This window comes from Bombina bombina, chromosome 1 (genome assembly GCF_027579735.1).
Source record: "Bombina bombina isolate aBomBom1 chromosome 1, aBomBom1.pri, whole genome shotgun sequence".
Classification (NCBI taxonomy): domain Eukaryota; kingdom Metazoa; phylum Chordata; class Amphibia; order Anura; family Bombinatoridae; genus Bombina; species Bombina bombina.
Window position 1 is genome coordinate 1,158,900,013 of NC_069499.1, and position 27,315 is coordinate 1,158,927,327.

Here is a 27,315-nt window from a genome sequence, read left to right on the forward strand (position 1 = left end):
TTGTATGGGCAAATCAGCCAATAGAATTTCACTAGCTCTCATACTATTGGCTGATTTGAACAGCCAATAGGATTTCAGTAGCTCTCATCCTACTGGCTGATTTGAATTTCCAAAATCAAATCAGCCAATAGGAATGCAAGAGACGACATCTTGAATCGTGTACCTTGCATTGAAGATTCAGTGTATGGTGGCGACCATATGAAGAGGATGCTCTGTGCTGGATGTCTTCAGGATGGACCCGCTCCGCGCCGCCGGGATGAAGATAGAAGATGATGTCTGGATGAAGATAGAAAAGGACACCTTGATGAAGACTTCTTGCCGCCTGGATGAGGACTTTGCTGCCTGGATGAAGATAGAAGAGGCCACTTGGATGAAGACTTCTTGCCGCTTGGATGAGGACTTCGCTGCCTGGATGAAGATCATTCAAGCGGGACTTCAAAAACTGTAAGTGGATTTTCGGGGGTTAGTGATAGGTTTTTTTAAGAGTTTTTTTGGGTGGGTTTTTTTTAGTTTAGGGTTTGGGCTTGTTTGTAAAAGAGCTAAATGTCCTTTTCATGGCAAAGCTAAAGAGCTAAATGCCCTTTTAAGGGCAATGCCCATACTAATGCCCTTTTCAGGGCAATGGTTAGCTTAGGGTTTTTTAGATAGTTTTTTTTATTTTGTGGGTTTGGGGGTAGGGGTTTGTAATGTTAGTGTATATTTGTATTTTTTTTAAGGTAAAATAGCTTTTTAACTTAGGACAATGCCCTACAAAAGGCCCTTTTAATGGCTATTGTTAGTTTATTCTAGATTAGGTTTTATATTTTGAGGTTTTTTTTTTTTTAAATAGGTATTAGAATAGGAATATTTTTTATTATTTTTTATAATTTGTTTGTTATTTTGTGTAATGTATTTTTTGTTTTTGTTTTGGGGTGGGTTTTTATTTTTAGATTAGGGCTTGGGCATTTCATAAAAGAGCTAAATGCCCTTGGGCAGCAAAAGAGCTAAATGCCCTTTTAAAGGCAATGCCCATACAAATGCCCTTTTCAGGGCAATGGGTAGATTAGGTTTTACTTTATTTTGTGGGTTTGGGGGGGTGGGGGTTTGTATAATGTTAGGGGGTGTTTGTTTTATTTTGTAGCAAAAGAGCTGTTAACTTTAGGGCAATGCCCTACAAAAGGCCCTTTTAAGGGCCCTTGGTAGTTTATTTTAGATTAGGCTTTTTTATTTTGGGGTGTTTTTTTTTAAAGGGTATTAGAATAGGAATCATTTTTATTGTTTTGTATTATTTTGTTTGTTATTTTTTTGTAATGGTAGGTTTATTTATTTTTAATGTTAGGTTTTAGTGTAAGGCAGGTTAGGTTTTATTTCACAGGTAAGTTTGTATTTATTTTAACTAGGTAGTTAGTAAATAGTTAATAACTAGGTACTAACTAATCTACCTTGTTAAAATAAATACAAACAGCTGTGAAATAAAAATAAACCCTAAGCTAGCTACAATATAACTATTAGTTATATTGTAGCTAGCTTAGGTTTTATTTAACAGGTAAGTATTTAGTTTTAAATAGGAATTATTTAGTTAATAATTGTAAGTTTAATTTAGGTCTATTTTAATTATGTTAAAGTTAGGGGGTGTTATGGTTAGGTTTAGGGTTACGTTTGGTTTAGGGTTAGGTTTAGGGGTTAATAGTTTAATTTAGGTTGTTGCGATGTGGGGGGCTGGCGGTTTAGGGGTTAATAGGTTTATTTAGTGGCAGTTATGTGGGAGGCCAGAGGTTTAGGGGTTATTAACTTTATTTAGTGGCGGCGATGTCAGGGAGAGGCGGAATAGCGGTTAATAGATTTATTAAAGTGTGGGCGATGTAGGGGTGCAGGGGAATAGGGGTTAATAATGTTGGGGGTGGCAGATTAGGGATTAGTAGCTTTATTTAGGTAGCATCGATATTGGAAGCGGAAGATTAGGGGTTAATAACATTATGTAGGTGACAGCGATGTTGGGGGCGGCAGATTAGGGGTGTTTAGACTCTGGGTTTATGTTAGGTTGTTAGGTTTAAACATAATTTTTCTCCCCCCCATAGACATCAATGGGGCTGCGTTACAGAACTTTTCATTCCGCGATCGCAAGTGTTAGGCTTTTTTCTGACCCGCTCTCCCCATTGATGTCTATAGGGAAAGCATGCATGAGCACGTCAAAACAGTCTTATCGCAGGCACAAGCGCTATAGAGGGTTAAATAACGCAACTTATGTTGCGTTCGTTAATTTCCTTATAGCGCGCATAACTCATAATCTAGGTGTATGTTAACAAAAGAGTGAGAGCACTAAATAGCTCACCACTTATATTTTAGCCCTTAATTGGGTCGGGGTTTTAATCAGCGCAGCTGGTATAACGAGTCATTGTAAACACATTAAAGAGAAAAGTACACTGTCCCTTTAAGTTTAGTATAGGTGGGGATACAATAGGCAAAATCATTTTCAAATGAGAACATAAAGGAACACATTAAAGGGGAGAAAATATTAGAGTACAATGTCCCTTTAAAGGGGCAGTACAGTCAATCAGATGCCATACTGCTCTGCTAATAGACTTTAATGTAGCGTGAACTCCAGTACAGAAATATACAGCAAATGTGTTAGAAGATGCTGAAGAACCTGAACAGGGGTGACTTGTCAAACAATAAACTGCTCTAGCAATATAAAATAATTTCTCTTTTAATGTATGTCTCTTTAATTAAAAAATGGTTATAGTCATTGTCATTAAAACAAGGTTAATGAAAGCAGTTGGACATTATATACATCAAGGTTATCGTGATGTCCCTAAGCTCTATTAACCTTCAGGTCAAATAAGCTCTGTGTAACAGGCCATACAAGCTTACTTGGTTATTGTGGCTAAGGGGGAACAAAGGAGGGGGGAGGGCCGGGTGAACAAGGGCTATTGACATTAGGGCCTGAAAGCAGCTGAGTGAGCTCTTCAGATGATGAAACAAAGACAAAAGCACCTTGTCATCTGACAGAAACCACCCTTTGTTTTCATAACCTGGGAGCCACGCAGCCACTCAAGTGTTAACAAATCCTGGCAGATCGTCCTTATCTGACTGTGATGTGAGCAGCATTTCTATCAGAAGCACTATTTATTTATAGTCTGCTAGTGTATATAGGCACTGTATCAGTGCATACACACAGCTTTACACAAGTCTGGATAAAAGTGCCCAGATCAGTTTCATAGCACCTCCCATTAGCACCACACCCAGAAAGCAACACAAAATATAAATAAAATAAAAACAGTATTTTGCAAAACAAAATTGCATTCAATTCACTGGAAGGGTTGTAAGCTGTATGTGCTGTGCTAGATGAGGTTGTGTTGCAGCCCTGTGTCCAGAAATGGTAACAGGGTTTAGTTTCTGGGCAATTCCATAGGCGTGAATAACTCTCTCTTCTCCTTATTTCTGCCCCTGTTCTGTTTGTATTTACTCCTTCTGTCATTATCCCTTCACCTTCAGTATCATTATTTATGCTCAATCTATATCATTGCCCTGTTCTGTCTGAATCTTTAAAGGGACAGTCAACCCAAAATTTCAAATAGGTAAATTACAAGTACGGCCTAAAAAGAAGTGACATTGCACATGTACTAATCTGTGTTACTGGCAGCTGAGGAGGATAAACAAAACACTGATATTACACGTAGAACAGTATTAAGGGGTAGATTTAACAATGTGCGGGCGGACATGATCCACTATAGCCGATCATGTCCGCCGCACATCGATAAATGCCGACAGCATACTCTGTCGGCATTTATCATTGCACAAGCATTTGTAGTGAAATGCTTGTGCAATGCCGCCCCCTGCACATTTGCGGCCAATCGGCCACTAGCAGGTGGTGTCAATCAACCTGATCGTATCCGATCAGGCTGATTGCTGTCTGCCACCTCAGAGGTGTCGGACGAGTTAAGGAGCAGCAATCTTATGACCACTGCTTCTTAACTTACAATCCAGCGACCTGGAAAGTAAGGGGTAGATAGCAGCATCCGCCGCTTGGTAAATCTACCCCTAAGGCTCTTTTAAGTATATTATTTGACACATACTACCTATCTATCTATTGGGTACTCATGCGTTTCACCCCTCCCACTTTGGGGCTGACCTGGGCTTCGTCAGATGTCTTGCAGTATAGCTGAGACATCCTTAAAACAGGTATTCAGTCACGCCTCCATTATCTCATTAAAGGTGCCACACACTTTTTTAGAACCTCTGTAAGAGCGGTTACATGATTATTACTTTGTTGCTAATATTCCACTATCGCAATGTATCTTAAATAGATCAGCATGGCATAACATCTGCTTGTGCAATGCCTCCCCCTTCTCTTGAAAGGCCAATCACTCACAAGCAATTGCTCTCAATCACCCTGGTTGTACTTGTCCAGGGTGATTTTAATCTGACAGCTAAGAGCTGGCATTCAGTTGATGACCGCTGCTTCTTAAAAGAGCAGTAAATACAGTAGATTGGCATAATCCGCAAATGCATGGTAAAAAGACAATGCAATAGCACATAGGGCTTTAGGTGGTGGACTGCAATCATCCCGATCAGGTACGATCAGGATGATTGACACCCCATGCTAGCAGCCGATTGAACGTGAATCTGCAGGGGGCGGCATTGCATAAGTATTTTACCAGAAATGCTTGTGCAATGTTAAATGCCGACAGCGTATGCTGTTGGCATTTAGCAATGTCAGATGGACATGTTTCTCTACAGCAGATCATGTCCGCCCACCATTTGATAAATCGGCCCCTCAGTCGGAACTTCAAATGAGTAGCAGATTTTTTCTGACAAGTTTCAAAGTTATGTCTATTTCCACTCCTCCTGTATCATGCGACAGCCATCAGCCAATCACAAATGCATATAGTTATATTCTAGGAATTCTTGCACATGCTCAGTAGGAGCTGGTGACTCAAAATGTGTAAATATAAAAAAAGACACATTTTGTTAATGGAAGTAAATTGTAAAGTTGTTTAAAATTGAATGCTCTATCTGAATAATGAAAGTTTAATTTTGACTTGAGTGTCCCTTTAACTTTTGAACCTGCACCGAAGGCACTCCAGAGCTGAATACGTAGCTTGATAAATGGAACCCATACCAGTAAAATACAATAATACATGACAGCAGAAAAGAACTTTGTATTAACTGCAAGTTTATAGCTTTTATCAAGAACAATTTTAAATGATCACTGACAATTTATGAATTTCAGTATAGTTTCCCATATATTGCAGCATTCCATGTAAATTATATATATATTCATTTAATGTAAAGAACTTTATAAAAAATAACAAATGATTGAATAACATATGGAATTGTAATGAATGTTCAATATCACAGATTATTAAAAGGATATGCTAGGTTCCTTAATAAAGTCCCATGGGTTTCAATACCATTTGTATGCCGATGACACCCAAATCTACCTCTCTGCACTAGACCTACCTCCTTCCTTACTAACCCGTGTCACTAACTATCTTTCTCACATCTCATCTTGGATGTCCTCTCACTACCTTAAGCTAAATCTCTCCAAAACTGAACTCCTTATTTTTCCCCCTTCTTCCAATGTCTCCACCCCCAAAATCTCTATAACTGTTGATAATTCCATCATTACCCCTACCCCGTTTCGCCCGATGTCTTGGGGTCACACTTGACTCAGATCTTTCCTTCACTCCCCACATCCAGTCCTTGGCAAAAGCCTGCCGCTTCCACCTTAAAAACATTGCTAAAATTAGACATTTCCTTACACAAGATACAACCAAGATTTTAATCCACTCTCTCATCCTTTCCCGCCTCGACTACTGCAATTCCGTCCTCTCTGGTCTACCTAGCTGCCGCATAGCTCCTTTACAATCCATTATGAATGCCTCTGCCAGGCTCATCTTCCTTACTCGTCGCTCTTCATCTGCTGCACCTCTCTGCCAATCCCTTCACTGGCTTCCTCTTGCCTCTAGGATTAAACATAAAATCCTCACCCTGACATATAAAGCTCTCAACTGCACTGCTCCCCCCTACATCTCAGAACTTGTCTCTAGATACTCTCCCTCCCGTCCCCTTCGATCAGCTCAGGATCTCCTCCTCTCCTCCTCTCTTGTTACTTCCTCACATTCACGTTTACAGGACTTCTCCAGGCTGGCCCCCATCTTGTGGAATTCCCTGCCTCGCTCCATAAGACTCTCCCCTAGTTTTAACAGCTTCAAGCACTCCCTAAAAACTCTACTATTCAGGGATGCATACAACCAACACTAACCTTTCCTAATGCCATTGCTTTCCCCTTGAACCCCTTAGATTGTAAGCCTATGGGCCCAGCTGTTTACAGATCACTTCATAAGAGCCGACTACAACAGTGAAACTCTCGGCAGGGCCCTCTACCCACTTGACCCCTACAAAAGCTATCCTGTACACCGTCTATGTTTACAGCGCTGCGGAATCTGTTGGCGCTCTACAAATACCTGATAATAATAATAATAATAATATGCTAGTGCAATAGCAAAATTCTATTATCCATAAGAGAATTGTTGTGCTCTTGTTAATCCTGCAAATGGGTTAATAAACACATAGTTAAAGTCTGCTCAGGAACAACAATGCATTGTGCTTCCATTCGTCTCTCATATAATGGGAGTGCCACCGTTTGGTAGTTTTGCGTTATTGTCCCACCCATACTATTTAGCACAAATTTCTTGGTTTCCAGGATGAAACCATGGACTGAAAAAAATCTACCCATGACCTGTCCAATATCACCTATTGCACACTGAGTCCTGTCCACAATGCACCTGTGACCCAAACAGAGCACTTGCAGCACCTCACACAACTCTCCCTCACACTATGGGGCATATGTATCAAGCTCCGTATGGAGCTTGATGCCCCGTGTTTCTGGTGAGCCTGCAGACTCGCCAGAAACAGCAGTTATGAAGCAGCAGTCACAAAGACCGCTGCTCCATAACCTGTCCGTCTGCTCTGAGCAGGCGGACAGACATCGCCGGAAATCAACCCGATCGAGTACGATCGGGTTGATTGACACCCCCCTGCTGGCGGCTGATTGGCCGCGAGTCTGCAAGGGACGGCGTTGCAAAGCTGAATACGGCGAGCGTATTGCTCGCCGTATATAGCTGGGTCTGGCGGACCTGATCTGCACTGTCGGATCAGGTCCGCCAGACTTTCATAAATAGGGGCCTATGGGTTCTATTCCAAACAACCAGAATGCAGTCCATGGATCAGGGATAGGCACAGACAAAGGCTGTGGCGGACATTTTCCAAAGTACAGACTTTAGTGAAGGACACCAAGGTACACTTAAAATTAAAAAACATTATTTTATAGTGCTGGGTGTTATTATACTGATGCAGATACTACTGATCCTATAACCAGCCCTCCTCTGGCTATACCCATGTGCCAGTGTCACTACTGTGTCATTATATAGTGCTTGGTGTTATTAAACTGATGCAGATACCACTGATCCTATAACCAGCCCTCCTCTGGCTATACCCATGTGCAAGTGACACTACTGTGTCATTATATAGTGCTTGGTGTTATTATACTGATGCAGATACCACTGATCCTATAACCAGCCCTCCTCTGGCTATACCCATGTACCAGTGTCACTACAGTGTCTTTGTATAGTGCTTGGTGTTTATACTGATGCAGATACCACTGATCCCATAAACCAGCCCTCCTCTGGCTATACCCATGAGCCAGTGTCACTACTGTGTCATTATATAATGCTGGATGTTATTATACAGATGCAGATACACATCCAGTAATTCACTCAGGCTTTATTTATTCCATAACTTAGCACCCAATATCACTAGCAGTCTCTTGAAAAGCCACTAACTTTATTCACACTACGTATTTGTTGTTATTTCTATTATTTAATCAGAAATAAAAGATATATTAAGTTTGTGGCGGACACCTTGCCTATCCCTGCCATGGATATATATATATATATATATATATATATACAGTATATATATATATATATATATTAAATCTATTCAGAAAACCATTCCCTAGAAAACCCTGCGATATTATCCCATTCATCTCTTTTTTACAGCATTTATTGAAAACATATTTTTGGCTGTATGGTGGAATTACTTTGCTGTTTGCTCTGTTACTCAACCAGAATGTTTTCTGTTTAATAAGAAGCAAAAAATATCACTCGTCTTTTAAATGAAGAAAGTTGTACAGAAATAAAATACTAGCAACTAAGGGCTAGACTACTAGTTGTGCGCTAACTGTTGCGTGCGAGCGATAATAATTATATTGCAGCTCTTTGCGAGTTGAAAGTAAACACGTTTGCTTGAGCGCAAAAAAAATATTTCACATTTTAATGTCCTTCACATAGGGGAATATGTTCTAAGTATTGTTAAATAGATATCTGTATATATCTATACCTATATAATTATATATATATGTATATATATATATACTGTGTATATATATATATATATATACAGTACTGTGCAAAAGTCTTAGGCTACTACCAGCTGTTGTTTTAGCAAAGTTTTAATGAACATCCATATTTATATTCCAGTCTCTTTATTAATATAAAAAACAGGAAATACAGGAAATATGTTCACAAAATATAAAAAACCCACAATTTTCTGAACAAAACGGCTTCTTCAGCCAAAAGTCAGTATTTAGTGTGACCTTCCTTGGCACAAAGCACATCTTGAATTTTTTTTTGGAGACTGTCCTGAAGTTTTCTGAATTAATCTTCTGCTATATTATACCAGGCTTCTTTCAGCAGTTCACAGAGTTCTTCTTTAGATTTAGGTTGTCTTTTATATCTTTCTCTGGACAGATGATCCCATACTGCCTCTATAATATTCAGGTCTGGACTCTGTGTAGGCCAGTCCATGACTGTCACTGTTTTATCAGCTGTTGTTCTCTCCAAAAATGATTTCACTGCATTAGCAGTGTGCTTGGGATCGTTATCATGCTTAAAAATAATACCATTATCTCTATCAGGCATTTTCCAGAAGGAATGGCAGGATGAATTAAAACCTGTCTGTACTTTTCAGAATTCATTATCCCATCAATTCGGACAATATAGCCAACACCACTGGCAGAAATGCAGCCCCAAACAGGACAGACCCTCCACCATGTTTCGCTGAAGACCGCAAGCACTCATTCTTTCATCTCTCTCCAACTCTTCTTCTCACATATTGTTGACAATTGTATCCAAAAATTTCAAACTTGGTTTTGTCACTCCATAATACTCTTTCCCACTGATCTTCATTCCAATCTTTGTGAGCTTTAGCATATCTTATCCTTTGCAACCTGTGCCCCTTCCAAAAAAATGTTTTCTTGGCTGCTACCCTTCCGCAAAGACCATTCCTTATCAAGCTTCTTCGGACTGTAGAAGGGTCACCTTGGCATCCCAATGAAGCTGCCAAATGCGGAGCCAGGTCCTTGCTGGACTTCTTCCGGTCTCTCAAAGAAGAAACCCTGAGTTTCCAGTCTTTTTTGTCCTTGACCTCTCCTGATTCTTCAAATTTCTTTATAACAGCTTGAATACTACATCTTGAGTATCCAGTTTGTTTTCTAATTTCCCTTTGAGAGTGGCCTTGCTGATGCAAAAGTATGATTTTATGTCTGTCAAATTCTGTGATCTTTGGCATTCTGAATGGAATGATGTGATTGAAAGTTGCAACACAAAGTTCCTTACTCTGTAAATAGTGCACTAAACAGCCTTTCTTGTTACCATAAACAGCAGAAAATATTGCAAAAAGTAATATGAGCGATGCTTTTAAATACCTTATGTGAGGTAATCCACAGACCTTGGTCCTTGGGGAAGTGTAAACTCAAGCAGTACAAAGACAATAAACTCACTTAGCAGAACCAGGCTGCTACAATAATGCTTGAACACTAATCCCCTCCTCGGTTCCTGTGTCTCACAGGATTTCAATATGTGCACCGCTCTTCTGGACTGCTCCACGATCCTAGTTGGCTCCCCAGTGTCAGGCTTGAGAAGATAATCCACATCAAAATGAACAAACCAGGGAAAACCACTTGTAGGTAAAACTTCACTTTTTTCAGTAAATTTAAAACATCACTGCCATTCAATGGGTGGAGATAAGCGTCATGGGTCAGCTAACGGGTAGCTGACCCGTGACGCTTCTCTACACATATTGAATGGATTGTTACACACGGCAGTGATGTTTTTAAATGACTGAATAAAAGAGAAGTTTTACCTACAAGTGGTTTTCCATGGTTTGTTCATTTTGATGGTGATTTAAAGCTGGTCTTATTAGCAAGCTCCCAATGAATTAAATTCATACCACATGTGTATGTAATGCTCAAGCATGTCTTGCACAAACCTGGGGGTCGATCCGATATAAATCGTCGCCCGCAAAAGCCGGCGACGCCAATATTTACGCTGATTTGGTATCCTATATACGGCGTAACCTAGAAGTTACGCGCGTATATTTCTGCCGTCCCATAGGCAGGTATACCAAACCAGCGCAGTTTGGTATCCAATATGCAGCGTAAGGACTTACGTGGCGAAAATGGAGAAAACTTACTCCATTTTCACCTCGCCACAAAAAGCAGCCGTAAGAAGCCTTACGCTGACTATTGGAGCCCCGTAACTCCCTAAACTAACTAGAAAATAAACCTAACACCTAACGCATGCGCAATGTCTATCTCCCTGTCAACCGCGATCTGCTAAATAAAACCTAACACCTAACGCATGCGCAATGTCTATCTCCCTGTCAACCGCGATCTGCTAAATAAAACCTAACACCTAACGCATGCGCAATGTCTATCTACCTGTCAACCGCGATCCCCCCCCCCCGAAATCCCTAATAAAGTTATTAACCCCTAATCTAATCCCCCTATACCGTCGCCAGCTATATTAATATTATTAACCCCTAATGTAAGCCCCTTACACCGCCGCCATCTCTATTAAAATGATTAACCCCTAATTTAATCTACCTACCCCGCCGCCAGCTATATTATCTATATTAACCCTAAGTATATTATAGTTAATATAGGTATTACATTATATATATTAACTATATTAACCCTAATTATATTAGGGTTAATATAGTTACTATAGTATTTATTTTAACTATATTAACTCTATCTAACCCTAACTAAATTTATATTAAATTAATCTAATTCATTTATAAACTAAAATATTCCTATTTAAATCTAAATACTTACCTATAAAATAAACCCTAAGATAGCTACAATATAATTAATAATTACATTGTAGCTATGTTAGGGTTAATATTTATTTTACAGGTAAATTGTTAATTATTTTAACTAGGTATAATAGATATTAAATAGTTATTAACTATTTAATATCTACCTAGTTAAAATAATTACCCAATTACCTGTAAAATAAATCCTAACCTAAGTTATAAATACACCTACACTATCAATAAATTTAATAAACTACAAACATCTATCTAAAAATACAATTAAATTAACTAAACTAAATTACAAAAAAAACAAACACTAAATTACAAAAAATAAAAAAAAGATTACAAGATTTTTAAGCTAATTACACCTATTCTAAGCCCCCTAATAAAATAATAAACCCCCAAAATAAAAAAAATTCCCTGCCCTATTCTAAATTAAACAAATTTCAAAGCTCTTTACCTTACCAGCCCTTAAAAGGGCCTTTTGTGGGGCATGCCTCAAAGAATTCAGCTCTTTTGCATAAAACAAATACAATCCCCCCCCCCCCATTACAACCCACCACCCACATACCCCTATTCTAAAACCACCCAAACCCCCCTTAAAAAAGCCTAACACTACCCCCCTGAAGATCTCCCTACCTTGTCTTCACCACACCGGGCCGAACTCCTGATCCGATCCGGGCGATGTCTTCCTCCAAGCGGCAAAGAAGAATTCTTCCTCCGGCGATGTCTTCCTCCAAGCGGCAAAGAAGAATTCTTCCTCCGGCGACGTCTTCCTCCAAGCGGCAGCAAAGTCTTCATTCTTCCGGCGGCATCTTCAATCTTCTTTCTTCGCTCCGCCGCCGCGGAGCATCCATCCCGGCCGACTGCTGCACTACGAATGAGGTACCTTTAAATGACGTCATCCAAGATGGCGTCCGCCGAATTCCGATTGGCTGATAGGATTCTATCAGCCAATCGGAATTAAGTTAGAAAAATCTGATTGGCTGATTGAATCAGCCAATCAGATTCAAGTTCAATCCGATTGGCTGATCCAATCAGCCAATCAGATTGAGCTCGCATTCTATTGGCTGTTCCGATCAGCCAATAGAATGCAAGCTCAATCTGATTGGCTGTTCGGATCAGCCAATCGGATTGAACTTGAATCTGATTGGCTGATTCAATCAGCCAATCAGATTTTTCTAACTTAATTCCGATTGGCTGATAGAATCCTATCAGCCAATCGGAATTCGGCGGACGCCATCTTGGATGACGTCATTTAAAGGTACCTCATTCGTAGTACAGCAGTCGGCCGGGATGGATGCTCCGCGGCGGCGGAGCGAAGAAAGAAGATTGAAGATGCCGCCGGAAGAATGAAGACTTTGCTGCCGCTTGGAGGAAGACGTCGCCGGAGGAAGAATTCTTCTTTGCCGCTTGGAGGAAGACATCGCCCGGATCGGATCAGGAGTTCGGCCCGGTGTGGTGAAGACAAGGTAGGGAGATCTTCAGGGGGGTAGTGTTAGGCTTTTTTAAGGGGGGTTTGGGTGGTTTTAGAATAGGGGTATGTGGGTGGTGGGTTGTAATGGGGGGGGGGGGGATTGTATTTGTTGTATGCAAAAGAGCTGAATTCTTTGGGGCATGCCCCACAAAAGGCCCTTTTAAGGGCTGGTAAGGTAAAGAGCTTTGAAATTTGTTTAATTTAGAATAGGGCAGGGAATTTTTTTTATTTTGGGGGTTTATTATTTTATTAGGGGGCTTAGAATAGGTGTAATTAGCTTAAAAATCTTGTAATCTTTTTTTTATTTTTTGTAATTTAGTGTTTGTTTTTTTTTGTAATTTAGTTTAGTTAATTTAATTGTATTTTTAGATAGATGTTTGTAGTTTATTAAATTTATTGATAGTGTAGGTGTATTTATAACTTAGGTTAGGATTTATTTTACAGGTAATTGGGTAATTATTTTAACTAGGTAGATATTAAATAGTTAATAACTATTTGATATCTATTATACCTAGTTAAAATAATTAACAATTTACCTGTAAAATAAATATTAACCCTAACATAGCTACAATGTAATTATTAATTATATTGTAGCTATCTTAGGGTTTATTTTATAGGTAAGTATTTAGATTTAAATAGGAATATTTTAGTTTATAAATGAATTAGATTAATTTAATATAAATTTAGTTAGGGGTGTTAGGGTTAGATAGAGTTAATATAGTTAATATAAATACTATAGTAACTATATTAACCCTAATATAATTAGGGTTAATATAGTTAATATATATAATGTAATAACTATATTAACTATAATATACTTAGGGTTAATATAGATAATATAGCTGGCGGCGGGGGTAGGTAGATTAAATTAGGGGTTAATCATTTTAATAGAGATGGCGGCGGTGTAAGGGGCTTACATTAGGGGTTAATAATTTTAATATAGATGGCGGCGGTGTTAGGGGCTCACTTTAGGGGGCTATAGATATAATATAGCTGGCGGCGGGGTACGGGAGCGGCGGTTTAGGGGTTAATAACTTTATTAGGTTGCGGCGGGGTACGGGAGCGGCGGTTTAGGGGTTAATAGCTTTTTTATTGTTAGGCTAGTGAGGGGGGATAGCGGATAGAGGGTTAGACGTGTCGGGCTTTGTTAGGGAGGCGTGTTAGACAGTGCGGGCTATGTTAGGGAGGCGTGTTAGACAGTGCGGGTGTTTTAGACTTTAGTCAGGTTTTATAGGCGCCGGCAGATTCTGGCGCAAGTCACTGGCGACGCCAGAAATTTGTACTTGCGCAGATTTCTGGACATCGCAGGTTTGTCAGACTTACGGCACGTTAGCATCTGACGGCGACCTATATGGGATAGCTCGAGTTGCGAGCTGAAACTGCGGGCGACGCCGGTTCCCTCGCTTGCGCCGCAAACTGCGATCTATATCGGATCGCGCCCCTGGTGTAATAGACCTTTTTCACAGCAGTCATTTTGACATGAAATAGTAGGACAAATACAGGTGTTAGCAATGATATTAATTAGGTTTTGTTTACATTTAAGATTACAAGAGCTAGGTTCCTGCTATTGCTCAAGTGTAAGGGGAGGTCAAACTAAACACTTGCCACTTTAGCCTATATTAGCATTTTTTCTGATTTTTTCAGTTTTTTTAATACTGCATACAAATATTCCTGTATTTTCTGGTTATATTCTAATAAAGAGACTGAGAAATAAACTGAGAAATAATTATATATGGTTATTATACCATTGCTAAAACAACAAATCTAATGGTAACCTAAGACCTTTGCACAGTATTGTGTATATATATATATATACATATATATATATATATATATAATTATATATATTTAACAAAAAATATATATAAATATATATATATATATATATATATATATATATATATATATATATATAAATAAATATATATTTAAGAATAAATAAAACATATTCTGCTATGTGAAGAACATTGTTAGAATGTGAAATATTGATATTAAATATTAGGTTAGTGCACTTGGTTAAACCCGATCGGTTCAGCATCCTGGATAGCATTTGCTTATTGGTGGCTACATTTAGCTACCAATAAGCAAGCATAACCCAGGTTCTGAACCAAAAATGGGCTCCTAAGCTTTACATTCCTGATTTTTAATTAAAGGGCCATAATACCCAAATGTTTAAACACTTGAAAGTGATACAGTATAGCTGTAAAAAGCTGACTAGAAAATATCACCTGAACATCTCTATGTAAAAAAGGAAGATATTTTACCTCAAAAGTTTCTCAGTAGCCAAATCCCATTGTAAAGGACTTCTAAGCAACAAATCAGTAAACCTGTCCCGGGAGAGCTGAAGGAGCAAGCTTACGTGCACTCTCATCTTATTTCCCTATTCAGCTTAAGGACGTTTACAATGAAATCTCATGAGAGTTAAGTGAAATCTCATGAGGTCACAGTAAAAGAGTTCATGACCTCAGCACTGTTGATGCTGATTGGCTGCTGTTCATTTCTTCATTATTATTTTTTTTTACCTGCAGCTGAGCAGCAGCTGAGTATAACTTTTTACACAGAACTTACTCTGCTGAGCTGAGGAAATTGTGAGGTAAAATATCTTTGTTTTTTACATAGAGATGCTCAGGTGATATTTTCCTGTCAGCTTTTTACAGTTATACTGCATCAGTTTCAAGTGATTTAGCATATTAGTATTATGTCCTTTTAAGGATAGCAAGAGAATGAAGAAAACTTGATCATAGTAGTAAATTAGAAAGTTGCTTAAAATTTTAATAAATTTGAATACAAAAATGTGGGTTTAGTATCCCTTTAACAGGAAAGCATGCTGATACGTAGATGATGGACCACATATGACACTAACATTTACCTTTATCAAAACAAAACATACAACTATTAGAATATGCTCTGAATATGTGCCACCCCTATCAAATTCTACCTGGGTCTCATAGTCCCACCTGGTCCAGTTATAGAGCCAGTCTTGTTTGGGCATTTAAAGGAACATTAAACACTAGGATTAAGCATTTTATATTCCAATTAAATGTAGTAAAAACAAAACAAAAAAACTTGCAATATACTTTAATCATTCTCTTTGTCCCCCTTTCCTCTAATTTAATTCTGAAAATTGTGAGCTTTCCTATTCCTGTTACAATAGGCTCCAGATTTAACTGCTATATTCCGCAAAGTCATTAATTACACCCTCAATTGACCTTTTTATAATAATCTCTAATTGTCCACTGCAGTTAAAGAAACCTAGGTTACAGCATGGTGGAAACCATTGCTTTATGGGCACTATGGGCCAGATTACAAGTGGAGCACTATTTAACGCTCCCGCTCGAGTGTAGCTGCGCTAGAAATAAGCTTTTTGTGCGTGTCGGGTTGAGCTCATTTCATGAGTTAAAAGTAAACTGATTTTGCTCATGTGCTAACCTGACGATAGCAAAAAGCAGAATTTAGAATATTACGCGTGCAAAATCTTATTCCCCATGGAGAAAAAAGTGCAAACCAGATTGCATATAATCATGTGTGCTAACCCGACATGAAAATATGAATATTTCACATTCCAATGTTCTTCACACAAAAGAATATGTTCTAATTATTTATAAATAAATATTTCTACATATATCTGATGTTTTTTTGGTACAAATATACCTATATATACTATATATATATATATATATATACAGTATATATATATATATATATATATATATATATATATATATATATATATAATACACTGTACCCAGCACTGTTTCGTCAAGGTAAATCCTTTATTGAGGTTAAAAGGAAGACAGCAGACAGCGACGTTTCAGGCCTACATAGCCTTTACTACATAGCTGTTTAGTGTCTTCCTTTTATCCTCAGTAAAGGATTTTGTCATATTGCATTATTGTGGGGTTTGCAGGACCCTGTTGGTCACCGTGCACTAGCAAAAGAACTTTGCACTATTCCTTAACAGTGCTGTACCTTCTTTGTTTTATATATATATATATATATATAACCCAAGAAAAAAAGAGAACGCAAGATAAGAAAAGAAAGAAAAACAGGAAAATAAAAATAAAGTGTACATTAGCCAGCAACCTCCTATATTATTAGTATTAACATAAACACAGTTCCCGAGGGGGAATCAGGGCAGTCTGAGAAACATCACAGAATCGGTTAAGTTGAAATTGACCCTTTATTGTTATACACAATATTAAACAATTACGTGAAATTACCACCTAAATTACTAGAAAACAGACACCCTAGTGTATCTGCATATTAATCTGAGGCTAAACTTGTCTTTACATATAACATTCTAGCTAGCATTTAAAGGGACAGTCAGCACCAGAATTGATGTTGTTTTAAAAGATAGATAATCCCTTTATTACCCATTCCCCTGTTTTGCAAAACCAACACAGTTATATTAATTTACTTTTTATTTCTGTGATTAACTTCTATCTAAGCATCTTCTGACAGCCCCCTGATCACATGACATTTTATTTATTATCTATTCACTTTCATTTTAGCCAATCAGTGCAGTGTCTGCCACAATCCATGGACGTGATCACAATGTTATCTATATGGTTTAAATGAACTAACTCTCCCCTGTTGTGAAAAGCAAATAAAAAAGCATGTGATAAGAGGCGGCCTTTAAGGACTTAGAAATTATCATATCAGCCTTCCTAGGTTTAGTTTTCAACTAAGAATACCAAGAAAACAAAGCAAAATTGGTGATAAAAGTAAATTGGAAAGTTGTTTAAAATTACATGCCCTATTTGAAACATGAAAGTTTTTTTGGACTTGACTGTCCCTTTAATTAGTGTTGATTGTACCTTTGAACATGTAAATTAAAAAAAAATCATATGGAATTATTAATGGCACATCCTGAATTAATGTTAAAGGGACATGAAGCCCAAAACTTTTGTTTCATGATTCAGATGAAACATACAATTTAAAAAAAGTTTCCAGTTTACTTCCAGTTTACTATGCTAAAAGTTGCTTTGTTCTCATGTTATTCTTTGTTGAAGAGATAGCTACATAGGTAACATGCACGTGCCTGAAGCACTACATGACAGGAAATAGTGTTGCCATCTAGTGCGCTTGCTATGTATAACATGGTTGTAAAACTGCTGCCATATAGGCTGCAGGCACGTGTACGCTCCTGAGCTTACCTTCCTGCTTTTCAACAAAGCATAACAAGAAAACAAAGAAAATTTGATAATAGCAGTAAACTGGAAAGTTATTGAAAATGTTATGTTTTATCTGAATTATGAAAGAAAAAAAAAGGGTTTTATGTCCCTTTTAAGGGACAGTAAAGTCAAACTTTAACTTAAATGGATTGGAAAGAGCATTACATTTTAAACTTTCCAAATTATTTTTATTATCAGTTTTGCTTAGTTCTCTTAGTATCCTTTGTTAAAGAGTAATCCTAGATGAGCTCAGGAGCGTGCATGTGCCTTAGTCTATCTGACACCATTATCTGCAACAATGTTTATAGCAATGTTATACATAGTTACAAACACTGCTGCCTTAGACCGCTATAGCCTACCTAGGTTTAGTCTTCAAAAAATAATACAAAGAAAACAAAACAAATTTGATAATAGTAGTAAATGTAAAAGTTATTTAAAATTTGCATGCTCTATCTGAATCATGACAGTTTTACTTTACTGTCCCTTTAACATATATATTAAAATGTATTAAAATGTTCAAGTGTGTTTGTTCAATGATTTTTAGAGATCTTTACAAAAGTTAAAAGGACAGTCTACAATATAATTTTTATTGTTTTAAAAGATAGATAATCCCTTTATTACCCATGCCCCAGTTTTGCATAACCAACACAGTTATATTAATTTACTTTTTACCTCTGTGATTACCTTGTATCTAAGCATCTTCTGACAGCCCTCCTGATCACATGACATTTTATTTATTATCTATTGACTTTCATTTAGAACTGCGTTGTGCTAACTCTTAAATAACTCCATGTGCGTGAGCACGATGTTATCTATATGACTCACATGAACTAGCAGTCTCCTGTTGTGAAAAGCTAATAAAAAACAGGCGATAAGGGGCTGTCTGTAGAGACTTACAAACAGGCAGAGATTTAGAGGTTTAAATGTTATAAAGTATATTAATATAACAATGTTGGTTGTGCAAAGCTGGGGAATGGTTGGTAAAGGCGTTATCTATCTTTTTAAACAATAACAATTTTGGTGTAGACTGTCCCTTTAACGATACACAGGCTAAACAAAAGACTTGAGAGATAATTATCTGAAAACCGATGATGACTGCCTATTATATTTCAATGCATGTTTGTGTACTTACAATAATATTACTGATTTTTTCCCCTTCTTATTTATTAAACAGCTTTCACTGATTTACTGGAATGGCTATGAATTAAATAAAATCACTAACAAGGGACATTAGTATATATTTGAATTTGAACATACATTTTATGGACCCTTAATATCTTATCATCCATAAAGAGTTACAGAATTCATAACAACTCATCCTTTCTCAGAACTAATTATTTTGGTAGTTAGAAAGTTAGAAGTATGTTGAGCTACTGTAGAAGATCCAGACCATGACTTTTTGTTTATGGTTAGTGAGCTTAGGGGATGACTTAGTGCATTAAACTATGCAAGTGCTCTGTGCCTTGAAAGCCTCAAATATAAACTGTTCAGATGACTGATCAAGCTCTTAATAACACTGAGGTCTTGGAAGAAATCCATTATAAATTCCAGGCCAGAGGAGTGGACAGGCCCAGTATGGAATTGACTGTTTCAGCAAAATGCATTTCTACCAAATTACACAAGGGCTGGAGAGGCTTCGGGCTATGACTCCTAAATACAAACAAGGCTGACGAACCATAATAGCCACACTAATAGATAATCCAAAGAGTCTGTTGAGAACCTGCAATTAATTTATTTATTTTTCCCAGTCTCAAATACATGAGATACTTTTTATGAGAATTTCATGTGCTGGATATTGATATTAAATGAACATTACAAACTGGAATTCACACAAAAATGTTTCTTGCTATTATTATCGTTTATTTATAAAGGGGCAACATATTACATTTTGAATAGAAAAATCTTTGCATTATACATGCGTCTGTAAAAATGCTTCTAATAAAAGCTACCGCTGTTTCAATAGTGTACTTAAATGGACAGTCTACTCCAGAGTTTTTATTCTTTAAAACGATAGATAATCCCTTTATTACCCATTACCTAGTTTTGTATAACCAACACTGACTGTTCTATTAAAGGACAACTCAATGCAGTAGAATTGCATAATAAACAAGTGCATAATAAAAAGACAATGATTTAACACTGAAATTCAAATAAGTAGTAGATTTTTTCTGACATTTATTTTTTCTATCATTTTCCGTCCCCCTGTATCATGTGACAGACATCAGCCAATCATAGACTAGTATACATATACACTGGGAGCTTGTGCACATGCTCAGTAGGATCTTGTTCCCCAGAGTGTGTGTATATAAAAAGACTGAGCAAAATTTGATAATGGAATTAAATTGAAAAGTGTCTTAAAACTGCATCCTCTTTCTGAATCATAAATGTTTATTTTGACTTGAGTGTCCCTTTAATTCACCTTGTCCCTCTGTGATTACCTTGTATCTAAGCCTCTGCAGAATGCCCCTTATTTCAGTGCTTTTGACAGACTTGCATTTTAGTCAATCAGTGCCAACTCATTAATAATTCCACGGGAGGGAGCACAATGTTATTTATATGAAACACATGAACCAGTGAGAAAAACTTTCAAAATGCAGTGAGATAAGATGCTGCCTTCAAATGGCTTACAAATTAGAATATAGCCTTCCTAGGTTTGGCTTTTAACAAAGAATACCAAGAGTATAAAGCAAATTTGATTATAAAAGTAAATTGGAAAGTTGTTTAAAATTGCATGGCCTATCTGAATCACGAATGTTTAATTTTGACTAGACTGTCCCTTTAAGCATGCTCTATGCACCATAATTTGAAACACCTAGAGAGAACCTAAGACGCTTTTATAATTTATATTTTTATTGTGGCTCAATTTGCATCATTGCTGACTTGATACAAGACCCCACTGACTCTGCAGCTGCTGTATAAAATGCTGGTTCACTGAGAATATCTAGCTATACTTCACATGCACATGCAGAGAAAAATGCTATCGCTGAAACAGTGATAACTTTTACTAGAAGCATTTTTGCCAATATATGTACTGTATATTGTAAATTTGTTTCTATCCAAAGATTTAATTCTAGTAAAGATGTAATTCATCTAAGCTGTGCTTATAATAGGCTAGATTACAAGTGGAGATCAAAAATATAAGTGCTGTTGCGCACTAACATTGTTCAAGTTAATCAATAGCGCTCTTATTCTTGCACTCGTATTATCAGCCAGAGCCGGATTTACATCTCAGGCGCATGTAGGCACAGAAAACTGATGCGCTCCCCCAAAAAAGTGTATCACTCACAGTACCTGGATGAAATTTCTAGCAGTAGAGTAATTCATATAGGTTACACACACGGCCCAAGTTTGTTTGTTACTTTTCCCCCTCCTAATAGTACAATCTAGCTAGTCCCCCCATCCTCAGTAGATGCGCTGTCCTAGGTGAATATCACATGGCACCGCACCCACCAATCACAGAGCAAACTTTCAAAGAACAGTTGGGTGTACATTGCCCGGAGCACAGCCAGCCCCATCCTCACAGTGCCTCTGCACAGCTGCATGGTCCAAGATTCTACACCGATTGCTCTGGACATAGGGAGAGTTAGCCTGTAGATCACTTGGGCTATTGTGCTAGAAGGGCAGGAGATGCTTCCTGGTTGCTATGTTCTGCGATTGGTGGAGGCTCTTGCATCAAGGACTGGAGGCGTGGCTAGAATTAAAAGGAGCAGAAACATGTGAAACGCTCAGTGCTAAGATGATTAAAATTGCATGTTCTATCTGAATTTTAAAAGAAAAAAATTGGGTTTCATATCCCTTTAAAACACGCTCCAGTAAATATATTATAACAAAGTGCAGTCCACTTCTTTATAGGTAAAGCACACCGCTTACTGCAAGACTATGTCCACTCCCCCTGCATATCAAGCTAACTTCAGTTACAGTTCTGTTCTCAGGTATAAGACTTTCTGTTGCCACAAGGGGATAACTTTGGCTCTTTACTTGCTCCACAATGGGGTAATCAATCGAAATAACAGCTACGGAGGTCCTAATTTTTGGCAGGCTATTTGTTGTAATACTGTTCCATCAGCGTCCCAACATTATGCGTTTCGCCCCTCCCTCTTTAGAACTGGACACTGGGTTTCTCAGATGTGTGCTTTTCTTATCTAATCTCTTATGCTGAGGTCAGTTATATGCGTATGCTGTCGGCATTTATCTATGTCCGGCGGACATGATACGCTACATCGTATCATGTCTGCTCGCACTTTCATATATCGGCCCCCTAGTTATTAACACTGTGCATGAAAAATATGTCTTATTCAAGGAGTTATCTTTGTTTTCAATAATGAATAAACACATAGAACAAGAAAAAACATATATTGTTCCAAAAAAATCTATTATCTAAACGTATGGATGTTTCTCACACTCTTCGGAGCTTTAAAATCTAGCTCCTGGTGGTAATGGCGTTTATTAAAAATGATTCTCATGACTTGGGCAATTTCTGCCAATTCCGTAAGGAGTTTATTAAAATTGTAAAATATTAAAAGCAAACAGATTCGATGGACAGTCACAAAAGAAGGAAAATTAATAATAATATCCAACATACATTTCTCCAAGTCCAAGTACTCTTGCTTTTTAAAGGAGCAGTCATTACTTTAAAAGCCCACAATAGTAAATTACATGAAAAAAAAAATCAATAATAAATGTATATTGCAAAATATTTTACTACACAATTAAACATTTTTATTATATTAATCTGTTTAATTCCCCTTTAACTCCTATGCAAGAGTTAAACACAATGTGCAAGTGTGCAATAATAAAATAAATTTGTGTGCCCCTTTAAAGGGACAGTTTTCTGTCAAATTGGTTTCCAGTAACTTGTTATAGCAGCTGTAAAATGCTCTTTTAGTTTTTTTTGTATGCAGTATACAGTGTTTTTGCTAATTGAAACTACAACCTGATAAAATGGGCTGAGCTTGCAGGGAGAGCTGACCTCATTATCTTATATATTTCTACATACATAAGGTCCTTATTTTATCTTTCACTCAATAAACAAATACCAATTTTTAGAGAGAACAAATGAAAATGAACATTTGAATACCTCTTTCTGCCACCCCCTTCCCCTGATGGTGTGACTTCTGCATCTTTTTGTTTGAATTTTATTTATAACCAGTACTGCCATACTGCTGTGTTCAGTATTAGCGGCAAATTCGGCAGGCAAAAGCAGACAAATAACAAAATGAAGGCAAAGGAGCTATTTGTAAACAATTTTATACACTCCAATAGGTAAAATGAATAATTAGTAACACATTAAGATTGCGAGTGGAGTGCTATTTCTTGCGTGTTGAAAGTAAAATGTTTTCGCCCATACGCTAACCTGAGGTGAACAAAAATCAAAATCACAAAAGTCAATGGAGTGTGCAACAATGGGAAAAAAACTAACACCCAGCAAGTCGTGCAAACCCGACTGCATTCTCTCAAGTGCACTAACCCAACATGAAATATTAGTATTTCACATTCCAATGTTCTTCACATAGAAGAAAATGTTCTATTATTCATAAATAAATATTTATATATATATATATATGTATATATGTGATTTATACCTAAATATATAGATGTTTACAAATACTTAGAACATATTTCCCTATGTGAAGAACATTGGAATGTGAAAAATGTACATTAAATACATAGTTAAACACTTTATTAAATATGAATATTGCATAACTATGATTTTACATGTTTTCATCTACTTGACTGCAAAGGGCTCTTATGCACTTCTATATATATCTATATATGTGTACATATATACAGTATTTATGTGTTTAAATGTGAATATGTCTGTAAATATAAACATATATATATATATATATATATATACATATTTAGACGTGTATGTACAGTACGTATCTCTATATTAAAGACCTCAGCAGTCACTTTGTTTTCTAACACCTGAGACGTCACAACTTTGAGTCCTTATAACTTTTATTAGACAAAGTTATTGTGAGTGTAACTGTACTTTTAAATGTTAACCAGACCTCTGAAATCACGCTATCCCAATGCGTGTTAAATTAAATTGCGTTTAAGCGATCACGTTTACTTTACAGGAACAATAAACCTGATATTGCTTGTGCGCAACAGTTAGCGTACCACTCCATAATATTTCCTTAAAGGGGTTAAAAATATCACAGTACACTGTCCCTTTAACTATTTCAACAATATCAAATCCCTTTATATTTTGATATTCTGCATGAAAAGCCTGAATTTTGCCATCCTTTAGAGTGCAGGATAATGGGCTCAGTCTGGCTGGCATGTTATCAGAAATGCTTAACATTCCTGTGCGAGGGCTGCGGACACGGCAGCAGGGATCAGCCTCAGAGGGTTAATGAGAGCAAGAGCAGGGCGGTACGTGATGTACACAAGCTGTTCCAGCAAACCTTCAATCTGTACTGTGATCACACTGAAGCTGGCTTGTACCGTTGCACTGGGAATAGAGATTCTGCCGGCCTGGCGCACAAATCTATATTCATTTGAGCAACCACAAATACATAATGAGGTTTTACAAGGGTATTTTCTCTCAGAGAAAACGCTGCAGAAGTATTCCTCTCTATGAGATCTACCCTTTGTGTGACTCTGCACCACATATTAGATTAACTCAAATCTTTTCCCATATGGACGTCTGCAAATCTTTTTCTTTACGCCCATATATTAACGTCAGTATAGAAAATCCAAAATCCCTCAGCCTGGATATTTAATCTTCCCCATATCATCCATTACTCCCCCAGCTAATCTGGCTTCCCCCTGTCACTTCTTTAAATTCCTAATATTAACTTTAAAACTCAACATGACATATCTCTTCTATATATTTTCATAATAATCTACCCCAATATACTAATATGCACTCACTATATCTCTCTACCATTTTAGACCAGTTCTGGTTCCAGGGGATGCAAATGCATCCCAATGTTTTAGTTGCATCTTCATTGTGCTCCTTACTTCCAGCATTTGCCCAATGCCTTCTAGGACTGGAAGGCTAAGGTTGATCAAGGGGCAGGAATGCGGGTGTTTGATAGATGTGCTTGAATGGAGCATGGACAGGGTTAGGTTAATGGTGGGTATTGTCCCTGGTTTTTATTGGGAACTCAGGTGTTTAGGCTGAGTGGTAGGATAAAATTTGCACTTACCTGCCACTGTCTCTATTCACTACTGGACAATTTAGCTTTATCCTGGATCCGCCCAACACATGAAACACCAGTCCCACCCATGTAACAGATGCTATACCCTCTGCCCTCAGTCCAAAGACTACTGGCCCTGAGCAGGATTCTAAGCTCTAAAACCTTCCCTGTTACAGAACCATTCTAACTCATGGCCCAATGTTCTCATTTAGTGCCGTTGTTCAAAGGATTATCAGGTCTACAAGAAATGCTCATAACAGTCCCGGCAGCCTTGTAATATGGCCACTTAGAGATATGTTATAATAAAACTGGACTGACCCTCTCTTTAAAACCAAGTGACGTTGTGCCTTCCATAGGGTAGTACTGGGCTTGCTGCCTTTTCAGCAATCCGACCACATTCCCAGTGAATTTGCATTGTGGCAATGTGGAGGGGGCGTGTTTTCAAAGCATGTTTAAAAAATGGTTTCTGTTTGGTTCAAATTATAAATATTCCAGTACATGCAACAGATTTCTTACAATTGTTGATTTCTCCATTGAGGAGAGACAAGTATTTGTGAAATGGTCCCCCTAACCTGGTGGATATTGTTTAGAACATTAAAACATCCTGGCGATGTTTTCCCATTATAATACAGGTGGCCCTCATTTTACAACGGTTCAATTTACACCGTTTCAGAATAACAACCTTTTTTTTCAGTCATGTGACTGCTATTGAAAAGCATTGAGAAGCAGTGCATTTATTAAAATATCCAGTAGGTGGAGCTGTCCGCTTGTGTTGCAGCAAAGCCAAGCAAGGTGAAATTAATCAGTTTAACCAGACCTGAGCTATCGAGCGGATTTCAAAGGAACAAGATCTTCCTGTCTCGAAATCAGTCCAGATTGGAATGCATAGAAAGAACTGTTTGCAGAAAAATGCAAGTGAAGTCTGTGTTGTGTGATTATTTTATTAGGTTTATAATGCTGTTTAGCATTTAAAGTCTTAATTTCAAAGCTTTAAAAATAATGTATTAGGTGTTACTTATGACAATTTTGAGAGGGGACTGGAACCTATCTCCCTCACTTCCCATTGACTTACATTATAAACTGGGTTTCAATTTACAACGGTTTCTATTTACAACCATTCCTTCTGGAACCTAACCCCAGCGTAAACTGAGGGCTACCTGTACAAGGTATAGGCTATGTATGCAATCACCATTGTTAATAAAGAACATAAAACAACTATATAATAAACCCATATGAGCTGGGGAATTGTGGGTATATTGTATTGTATATATGGTGTGTTTTATGTTTTTATTATACTGTAAAGTAATATATCATCATTTTTAATGTAACTTTGTTATTTCAAAAACTTTTATACTTTTGGTATATTGTGTTCTTTTTAGGAACAAGACAGTAGCTGTGGCTTATCTGTCTATCTGAACTTGACAACTTTAATACATGAGAAAGGATTGAAGGAAACATGGTTACATTATTCAGGTCTGTTACATTATTCAAAGAGCATAGTGATATGTCAACATGATTTTTGTTGATTTACATCTGTGTAATTTAATATTATGTTCTGCTAATACTAAGTTTGTTGGAACATCTTGTCCTGAATTGTTATTTCCCATGGAAGTTGGACCCTCGATAAATGTATATCTATATTGTTACATCATGCTAGTAATAATAGTAATATTATTAATAATTATAATAATGCAATGGTACTAACCATTTCACTTGGCTGTAGGGGAGGAACAACACTGCTAAAATCAGGAAATCCTAGAAACAAACACAATATGTTTCCTCTTTCCTGGTGGGCTTTGGGATCCCAAAAAGAAAAACAGCAGCTACTACAAGAAGCCTTCATCAGGAAACAGTTAAACAGACACACCCTGATTGCACCAGCGTCATGAACTTTCCATCATCTTCAGATGCTCTTTGTTCTTTTGACCTAATGCAGTGAATCTTGACGTTTTAGTGATCACAGTAAAAAGTTCTCAAGCTTGGTTAATTCACTTGGCAACTACCAGTTTAACTGAGAGTATAATTGGTTTTCTAGGAAGGATGCAATCAACCTTAAAGGGGCTAGGCCCCTATTGTGTTTATGTTTCAATTACTTCACAGCGTGAGCTAGAAAGAAATACTCTGGTGATAAGAAATAATAAAATAAACGTTACATCACAACTATGTATGCTCTTATCTTAACTTCTTCTAATGTGATGCTACCCAGGACTTTCACAAAATATAGAAACTGACAAATGATAAGATACACTTGCCCCACCTTATCTGCTGATACCAACTGTCAATATTTTGTCAGATAATTAAAATCTAAGGGACATTGTTCTCCTTTATTTATTTTTGTAAATTTCTGAAATTTCTGATTCTGCTTATTTAA

At 37.3% G+C, this 27,315-nt stretch overlaps 1 long non-coding RNA gene across 1 annotated transcript in view; it reads left to right on the forward strand.

The window, feature by feature from the left end:
* LOC128641702 (uncharacterized) overlaps positions 1-27,104 on the forward strand; it is a 148,397-nt gene extending 121,293 nt beyond the window's left edge. Inside the window, exons 2-3 of the long non-coding RNA XR_008399581.1 lie at positions 26,324-26,417; positions 26,668-27,104. This is a non-coding gene — a long non-coding RNA (uncharacterized LOC128641702). The remainder of the gene's footprint in view (positions 1-26,323; positions 26,418-26,667) is intronic.
* The last annotated feature ends 211 nt before the right edge of the window (positions 27,105-27,315 follow it).